Raw genomic sequence first — 9,247 nt, 5'->3', positions numbered from 1 at the left:
TCTATTTTAACAGAGTTTTAATAAATTGGCCTTTTTTTGGTCTCGTTGCTCCTGCCATCTAATTTACTCAAATGGGCTATTTACATTGAAATCTAAGTGCTGCAATGCAGGCATGCAGCAGTTGATTAGACTTTTTTTTTTAGAAATCCCATTAAACGTGGCGTGACTTGGTCTCACATGTAGTATTTCTTTTTCAATGCACGATAACTTTTCTCAATGAGCAATGAAAATGTCTCGAGGGTGTGTGGAGATACCTTTTTTGTTCGGAAGGCACTGCCGACGCACCACAACCAAAAATGTGTTGTTCAAAAGTCACTGGACATTTTTTTAGTACAAGATAGAAATATTTTAAGAGATATTTACCGCCGAAAGATTCAACACAAAAGAATGGCAGTCATACTAAGGGAGCGTACACTTTGGGCTATGGCTCTGCCCCAGCTGCGACACGCAAATAATTGAACGCTGTTCACCCAGCGATGCGTCCAAGTGAACTAAATACCACTCTCGTTCAGGCAGGTTTATTTGGCTGACTGGAACGGGCTCACAGCGCGTCGTAAGGAGATTTAGAGAAAAACAGAAAGATGAAATCAAAACCTACATGCATACACACCATTTATATCCATAACAGACATAACAAAGGCAGGGGAAGACAAGCAAAAAAAATATGCGCATGTGGAAAACGGAAAGGAACAGCCGTTACAGCTTTGTCTGGCGACAGACATTACGCTACAAAATGAGACTAGACCTTGTGTGTTTGTAAGTTTACCTTCGTGTTTGCTTTTTCTATTATGGTTAAGCATTGATTCGAGAAGCTTCTGTCGAGTATAGTTGCTTCATAGTTATAATGAGGGGTTCTGTTTTTTCATTTGCAAAACTGAGCAAATCATTTGCCCTCAGAAATCTGCCATCCATTTACTTTACTACAGTGAAGGCGTCACAACTGCGTTATTCGCTTTAAAATTTCCAGACTCCTTCGTTTTCTTCTGCGCTCTGCATGGACGTTCATTAACTTCCTTAGCTGAAAAAGAAAAAAAAATGAGAGCTCAACATATTTACTTTTATTTAGCCAGCTCGGCTTAGACCACATGGTCTTAATCATCTTTCATCCTTCTAACACACATTTCAACTTAAGTTTGAAACAATGGAAGATGAAACAATATGTAGTCCTTGACAGTTAAATAATAGTAATTGTTAGCAGCGTGTACTACATACAATGCATGCAACTTCGCGGTGCAAAAATTCTGACCTGGAAATTAAAGGCGAAAGGTTCTCAAGATATACCTTGGCAATAGCTAAATTTTGGTAGCCTGAATTAAACCTATTGCAGAGCGTTCTATCACGCTGCAGCATGCAACGTCTTTCGAAATACTTCCGCCGCTATCTTATAGACCTCATACTTTCTTACACTGCATTGAGTAGACAGGCCTATTGCTCGAAGCGGCCGCAGTCAAATCGCAAACAAAAAGACTCGCAAGCAGATCAGATTTTCTTTATTTTCATGCTTCAGAATCTCAATGCAGTGGACGACATGGGCACGACGGTACCGTATAACCTAATATGACTACAGAGACAACTTTCGCATAGCAATGAGACGTTTTGACATTGCACTGTATAGATCGGTAAAAGAGGATGCAGGCTACTGCATAGCCACTGCATAATCCGCCCATACCATTCTTCTCCGAGGTCGCATTTCCTTGCTGACAGCCGGAAATGCTCCAAGCATCCCCGCACAGGCTTCGGGTCACATGGAAGAAGAAAATCAAGAAGAGAGAAGACACTGCGTTGAAAGACAGAGTATTATGCTAGTAAGAAGCATGCCGAGCAGCTAAGCATCAGCGCAAGAAAAAAAATATGACAGCTTCCAGGCGGATTCTTCCCCTTGTGTGCACGCGGGTAGGCATAGACTACAATACCCGAAAATATAAAGAAAAGATTGCCGCGCTTGGTCTCCATGCCGGAAACGAATGTCCCTCGTCAATGTTCACATTTTGTTTTCGTCACTTACGTTTTTTGATACCGCGCGTACTGCCTAATATTTTCACTCAAAAGAAAAACGAGCGGAACGCAACAGCGAAGGCTCTTTTACGCTTTTAGAAAATTGGAATCTTTTATGCAAAATGGGATTAAAGTGCCGAACTGCGCTTTCATCTTGCATGCGCCCCTGTGAATTTCCAGCCAATCTATCTCTTGGCTTGACAGTCAGCTTTACATGAACGGAAAAAATAAAAAGATAACCTTGAAGTAGTAGTCTGCGGCTTTCAGCTTCACTACGAGCTTTACTGAATTGAATATTCTGGAAACGTTGAGAACAGATAACCCGTTCTCAATCGTATGTCCCTGCACGTTGCAGTTGAATGAAGTTCACTAGAAATTCGCTCTTCACGAAGTTTTTTAGCCACCCTTCAGAGTGAAAGCGATAAATAAAAAGGGAGACGCTGAAAATGTTCTGATGTGATCGTGAAGTCGACTACTTCTGATAAAGCATGTTTTAGAAACCCAATAACGTTACCGGTCGAAAGAAATCGGGGAAATATTATTTGGAGTTATGAGTCCACGGAAAATCGGTGTTGTGTCGCAGTTGCATGCAGCTTCTAAATACGAATACTATATTTCAAAAACATACCTTACAAACCAAAAGTACAAGATAGAGGTCTGGGTTAGAAATAGTATTGATTCAATATATGCCACAACTTCCTGTTGTGACTCTTCCACGAGCGTAATTTTCTTCGCGTGAAAAATAGTATACCAAAACTGCATTGACATCTTTCAAACACTAGTTCTAGTCTGAACCGCAGCTTTCTGGCAAAATTGACGCGCGCATCGACGTCGCAAATAAAAGATGAACCTATTTATTGCTCTAGGAAATTGGCTACTTTAGGAACTACTAGCAATTACGTGAATCACTAACTCTTTGAACCCTTACTTTTTCTAAGTCTTGACAGATACCTTTCTCGACTGCCTTTCGAGAGTTCGTTTCCTGTGCTGCTATTACCAGTTAACGAGCATGATAGTTTTGTGACTACTACGTTTGAGTTTCACATTAGGAAGTGTCGGCGATAATAATTTATTCTTACGTCTGTATGTCCTAGAAGACGTAGAGAAGACAAATGCTTCTAGCTTGCGCTGCTGGCATCGCGTGCGGCGTAGCGCTGAACACTCAACATCACAGCAAGAATTTCAAATCCTCGGTACATATCATTGAATTTTAGGGAATGAAAGTTAGGGAAAGTTAGAAAAGCTCACGCGGTCATATGGGCTGTCATAGGCTGTGACTTCAACGAACACTGACTTTTCGTAGTCACTTCAGCAGGAAGAAGTTGTAATTACTCGAGAAACTCACGCGGTCATACGGGCTGTCATAGGCTGTGACTTCAACGAACACTGACTTTTCATAGTGACTTCAGCAGGGAGAAGTTGTAATTACTCGAGAAACTCACGCTGTCATACTGGCTGTCATAGGCTGTGACTTCAACGAACATTGACTTTTCATGGTGACTTAATTTTCTGCTACTTTCCTTTCTCTTTCATTTTTTATCCCCTCACCCTTTTCCCGCGTGTAGGGTAGCAAACCGATTATTTTTACCTCCCTGCCTTTCCTCTTCTACCTCCTCCTCCTTTGCGTGATATTTCCGAAAACATTGAAAGGGAGTAGGGATTCAATAAAAAAGGGAGTATTGATTCAATCAAGGATAAAAAAGGTAGTCTTTGCTAGCTATTTTTTTAATCTTTTCTACGATCTTAGAAGAAAATTATCAGCTTGACGAGTTTCCTCACAAATATATATTATCACGTGTGTTCATTTTCTCCATTATTACCAAAATGATCAGATTCAGATACGCGTTCCGACTGGATATTTTGCTCTCTTTGACGTAACACTTTCTGTGGGGTGCCACAATCATGCTCCAGTCTATTTTCTCAGATAATGCATGCAGATGACAAGCATCTCTTGCAACACACCGCTCAATGCAGCGTGCGCTGCTTACTGCTCCGATATTCCCCATATTTAAATGCCTGCTGCTTGCAGTCAATGAACGTGAGCCCCAGTGTAAAAGAAAACTTGTAAGAACAACGGTAGTAGAGTAAAGATGCAACACAGAAGATAAAGTGACTTTAAAAAGCTCAAGCAGCCAACACAAAATGCACGAATAAACTTTCAGTCTGCCTACAAGAAACTCTCAATTCAATGTTAAGTCGAAGAAAAAAAAGTAGCAGCGGGCTGTTGAAGAATTCTGAGCAGAATATTCCAAGAGGAGAACCGAGCCCGCGCTTCTTGCAAAAATGCTTCATTCTTCGAACGATGAACGACGCTCCTCAGTTCGAAAAAGCGCCTAACGCTAGGGAGAAAATACAGCAGTATCACATTTTGCGTATTCTTAACACAGCGTCCTGCCATTCATGTGAAGGAGCGAGACAATTAAAATAAAGTATTCTTTTTCAGAACGAGGCGTGCTGGTTGGGGCCCTTATTCCGGGGCTCTTGCTCTCTGCGCCATTCCTGCGGAACGTTGTTCACCTCTGGGGGTGAAATCTGTAGGCACACCCACCCCAGATGTTGGAAGGGCACTGGAGGTCGATGTGTGGAATGGAGAGGTAGTCCCGTTGTGTCGCATAGTGTATTATGGTATATCTTTTGTGCTTCTGCGACTCTCACTCAGTATTGTTTATGCATAATTTTCCTTCATTCCCTTTTCTTATTATTATGTTTCTGTAATAAGGCAAGTTTCGCTAGGTTGGAGTTGCACACAGTGTCGCAGCTAACAGTCCCTGCTTGCAACTCACAATGGAAAACCGCGTTCCCTTTGAGCAATCTCCATTATGTTTCGTACGGTGAAACCGCGCGTTGCTTTGGGCATATTTTTTGGCTACATTGCTATAAACGCTCCAGATCGAGCGCACAAACAACAGAGAACATAATTGGGGAACTGTATAGCGCCCCAGACATTTATGGGCACGTGCGTATGAAACTCAGCGCTATCACTTACCTCTCATTTTGTTGTCAACACTTGTGCTGGCGTCTCCTCCAGGACTCATTGCTGCTACAATAGCACTCCCGCTCGTTCCAAGCAAATTAGAGAAGCGGGCGTACTCGCGAAAGCGAACGCTTTCTTTCGTTGCATCCCCGACCACAAAACGCACACACCGGTGCGGCAGGGGAAGCATTCGGTAACAGCTGCTGCAAGTTAGCAGTTCTACCAGCGCAGGGTGACTGCGCAGCAATTGGAAGTGACAGGTGGCTTCTGCTCCCTGAACAAGCGCAGCCGCACATCTCGACCTTAAGTTTCGCAAGTGCACGAGGCGCTTTAACTCGGCGTGACAGCCATGAAGCTGTAGCCACGACAGCATGGAAGCAAGTGTTTATAAAGTGGTTTGGACTGAAACCCGAGCGCATGCCGGAGCTCACACGCTGCTTGAGAGCAAGGTTTGAAGCGCACGCCTGTCATGTCTTAGTCTCGGCCAGACATGTTGGCCGGGTAACCATGAAGGTTGATATCATAAACCTGTTTTGCAGGCTGTTTACTGATTGTGGACCTCCACTTTCTAAGGTATTGATGCGTAAACAATGCGCATATTTATGATAAGACCAATTTCATTATAGAATAGAGAAGAAGAAGAGAGTGTGATACTTTTTCAGTGATTTTGGCTTCAAAGTTTTATTCTGAGCAAGAGCGGAGTCCTTATTTAAGAAATAAGCAAGACTAATGCTTTTCCTCGATATGACTGGCGCATTATAATACAGTTTTATATGTACAACGTGTGCCTTGTGTTCGGTGACACAGAAAAGCAGGGGTGAAGGACTTTCTTTTCTCTTTGAGGGAGTTGCAAAAACTTATAAAATTCCTGATTGCAGAACTCTGCATAGTCTCTGCAGAAGCGGATTCGTGCTTCAAACGCTTTGCGTCTGTATTCATTGCTTTGAATGCAGTTGTAAGGAATCGGTAGTGCACGCGGGGTCATCGGAACGCGGCTGGGGGCGCTCAAAGCGAAGCGTCTCCTATTTGGAACGCGGGCGCTCGCGAACGCGCCAAGAAGTACGGGTGTCCACCCCGCCCCGCGGTACCGACTCGCGCACGTGCTGGCACGAATGTCTATTTGTGTTTGTTTTTATTTGGTGGTGGAGAGAGTGCTCTACCTTACGGAAGCTAGAGGGCTGGCCATGCCCTTGAAGAACCAATCACGTTAAGAGCACAACATGATTGGAAGCTACGAAAGGTGGGCCGGGCCTTTAGGGCTTTAAAACCGGGCCGCGGAGCCGGAAGCGGGGTTCTGCGCTAAGGTCAGATGCAACGCATCTTCGGCAACGCCGAGCAGGGGCCTCCCCTAGTATTAGCCAAATCCACCTTTTTTTGTTGTTTGTCCTTTTGCTGCTTAATGTCTCGAGTACCTAAACATGTATATGCAATGTAAATAGCTGTATATAAATCTTCAGTTATTGCCTTTTTTATCCCTGTGTCTTCAAGTCTCAAGTTAGAACAAACCGTCTCTGGCGGTGCACCTCTGGTGCAAAGAAGAAGAAGAACCTGATCTTTACTGGCGCAGTCGACAGGATCCTGCGGCCATCGGAAAACGGCGCAGGAAGAAGACAAGGCAGGGAGAAAGGTGACGACAAGGCGACAGGACCTGCTGAGACACGGCGGCAAGGACGCAAGGACCACGGCAGTAGTCCAGCGACGCGGGACTGCGTCCGGTCAAGGAAGCAGCGCGTCGAGAACTCGACGGTCACCGGCGGGTCGCAGCAAGGCGACAGCAGCGGGCACAGGACCAGCGGCGTCCGACAGCTCATCGCAGCGTGCGGTGAAAGTGGAGGTGGACTTCGACGCCAAGGAGCTGGCAATGCGGATCGACGCATCGAAACCGTGAGTTTCCTTGGTCGCATTGTTCACGTCCCTGTGTTCGAGCCGGCAGGACAGTTGAGGGATACAGACAGCGGTATGGAGAGTTATCCATGCCGGCCCTCACTCGATGTGAGGTACCAAGTGGAATTAGCAAAGGCGCGCTTAGCGTACTTTCAGGCTGAACTTGCGAAAGTGAATAGAGGAAAGGCGCCGCTGTGCGAGGAGAAACCTCAGGATGTTAAGTGCGTCTTGGATGAATTAGAAGCAAAGCGCCAGCAGCTAGCGCTGGAGCTCGCTGAGCTCAAGGCATCCAGGAAAGCTAGTGAACTAACCAGGGAGAACTGCTCCGAGTCCCGAGAGGTGAGGCCGCCTGTGCTGGAAGACAAAGACTTATGTTGCTCAAGCACAGGTGGAGGAAAGAGCAGTCAGGTCGCTGTAGGTAATCAGCCGATATGCGCGGACGCCTCTTTGTTGGGAAATGCCGCAGAGAGCGAAAACGAGATTTCTGAAGGAATCACAGCTTCGCCACTGCGGGCGGCTAGCAAAGAAAAAGAGCAGCCCAATTCTGATGGTCTAGGGCCAGTCGAGACCAAATTGTCCGAAACCAAGCGGGAGAGTGATCGAATTCCTGTAGGCTCTATGGATGAGAGTGTGACCTCTGACACGGAGCTAGTAACCGGTGAAAATCTGGCGTTGCTGCAAACACAGACTGTGTCGGCCATAGGGCATGAAGTGCCCCGTAGCGTTCCTGGTCACAACAGCTCTACATCCGAGGCAGAGAGCGGAGGTGGGCCCGCTGGGCCGACCGGGCAGAGCGCCGCGCAGTTATCGAACGCACCCGGTGTGTGTCCGGCCAGGTCATTTGAGGACCCGGAAATGAGTGGCGACTTGCCGCAAGGCAAGCTCGGGTCAAGTGACTGCGAGGGAGCTCATGGAGCCTCGGAGTTAGACAAGGCCACGAAACCGGCAAATGCCTGTCAAGTAGGGAACGGCAACGTCAGTGATTGCCCGAGCAGGAACGTAGCAAACGGCTCTAAGCGAGGCGAAGTGCCAGGTGACAGGCGCATAGCTTTCACACTGAAAGTCGGCGTTTTGAACAGTACGTTCCGTGCGGTGGTACGCCAAATTATGGGCAGCGAAGCCGGCCGCACTGTTACAGTTGAACTGGGCAAGAGATATGTTCCTTACCCAGCACGCGGTCCGTACAGGCGGGCCGACGAGAGCGTGCCCTTATGGGTGTCGCAAGGTCAAATATTTGGACCAATCGAGGATCATGACGTGTTTGATCCTGGAGGGCACCAGGTGTTGAGTTCTTGCCCCGCTGTGGCACCAGCCTAATGAGCCCAGTGGCAGTTAGGCGTCGTGTTGAGACGCGTAGTGGCTCGAACGCACACAAGGACGCTCGGTGCGACTAGGGAGGCTCATGCGGCCACTTACGGGCGTCGTGCGAGTGCTAGTGAACGCTCCAGTCGCGAGTGTCTGTGTGTGTGTGTGTGTGATCATTCCCGAGCAGGACCACGGTGTGCATGCTGGTGAACTGGGTGCAACGCACCAACTTGGACGCTGTGTTACGGCGCACGGCAGGCATGCCACTGTGTGTATTTAAGTGTGCATTTTGCGTGATGTTGTGTTGGTGCCCGTGTGCATTTTGTTGTTTTTGGTTTTGTTGGTGCAACTGGTCGCAGCGCGACAGCTTGGACTTCGGTGAATGCGCTGGTTTTACAGGTGTGAAACGCGCATTTGAATGTGTACGTTTTGTTTATGTTAGGTCACCCGAAGGGTTGTTTCGTGTCAGACACCGATCCCTTCTGCTTGTAATTCTAAAAGTGGCATTTGAGCCCTTTGTAGAATCTTGGGAAGGGCGTGTAAGGAATCGGTAGTGCACGCGGGGTCATCGGAACGCGGCTGGGGGCGCTCAAAGCGAAGCGTCTCCTATTTGGAACGCGGGCGCTCGCGAACGCGCCAAGAAGTACGGGTGTCCACCCCGCCCCGCGGTACCGACTCGCGCCGTGCTGGCACGAATGTCTATTTGTGTTTGTTTTTATTTGGTGGTGGAGAGAGTGCTCTACCTTACGGAAGCTAGAGGGCTGGCCATGCCCTTGAAGAACCAATCACGTTAAGAGCACAACATGATTGGAAGCTACGAAAGGTGGGCCGGGCCTTTAGGGCTTTAAAACCGGGCCGCGGAGCCGGAAGCGGGGTTCTGCGCTAAGGTGAGATGCAACGCATCTTCGGCAACGCCGAGTAGGGGCCTCCCCTAGTATTAGCCAGATCCACCTTTTTTTGTTGTTTGTCCTTTTGCTGCTTAATGTCTCGAGTACCTAAACATGTATATGCAATGTAAATAGCTGTATATAAATCTTCAGTTATTGCCTTTTTTATCCCTGTGTCTTCAAGTCTCAATTTGGAACAAAC

The 9,247-nt window shown here is 47.1% G+C and overlaps 1 long non-coding RNA gene across 1 annotated transcript; it reads right to left on the bottom strand.

The window, feature by feature from the left end:
* Window positions 1–595: 595 nt before the first annotated feature.
* Window positions 596–5,227, bottom strand: LOC149371344 (uncharacterized). The gene is made up of 3 exons (XR_016291942.1): window positions 4,982–5,227; window positions 1,670–1,734; window positions 596–1,018 (listed from the first exon to the last, which is right to left on the bottom strand). It is a non-coding gene; the product is annotated as an uncharacterized LOC149371344 (long non-coding RNA).
* Window positions 5,228–9,247: the final 4,020 nt, after the last annotated feature.

This window comes from Amblyomma mixtum, chromosome 1 (genome assembly GCF_055824585.1).
Source record: "Amblyomma mixtum isolate Tamu chromosome 1, ASM5582458v1, whole genome shotgun sequence".
Classification (NCBI taxonomy): Eukaryota; Metazoa; Arthropoda; class Arachnida; order Ixodida; family Ixodidae; genus Amblyomma; species Amblyomma mixtum.
Note: the sequence above shows the minus strand (reverse complement) of the source record. Positions and strands in the feature narration are given on the sequence as shown.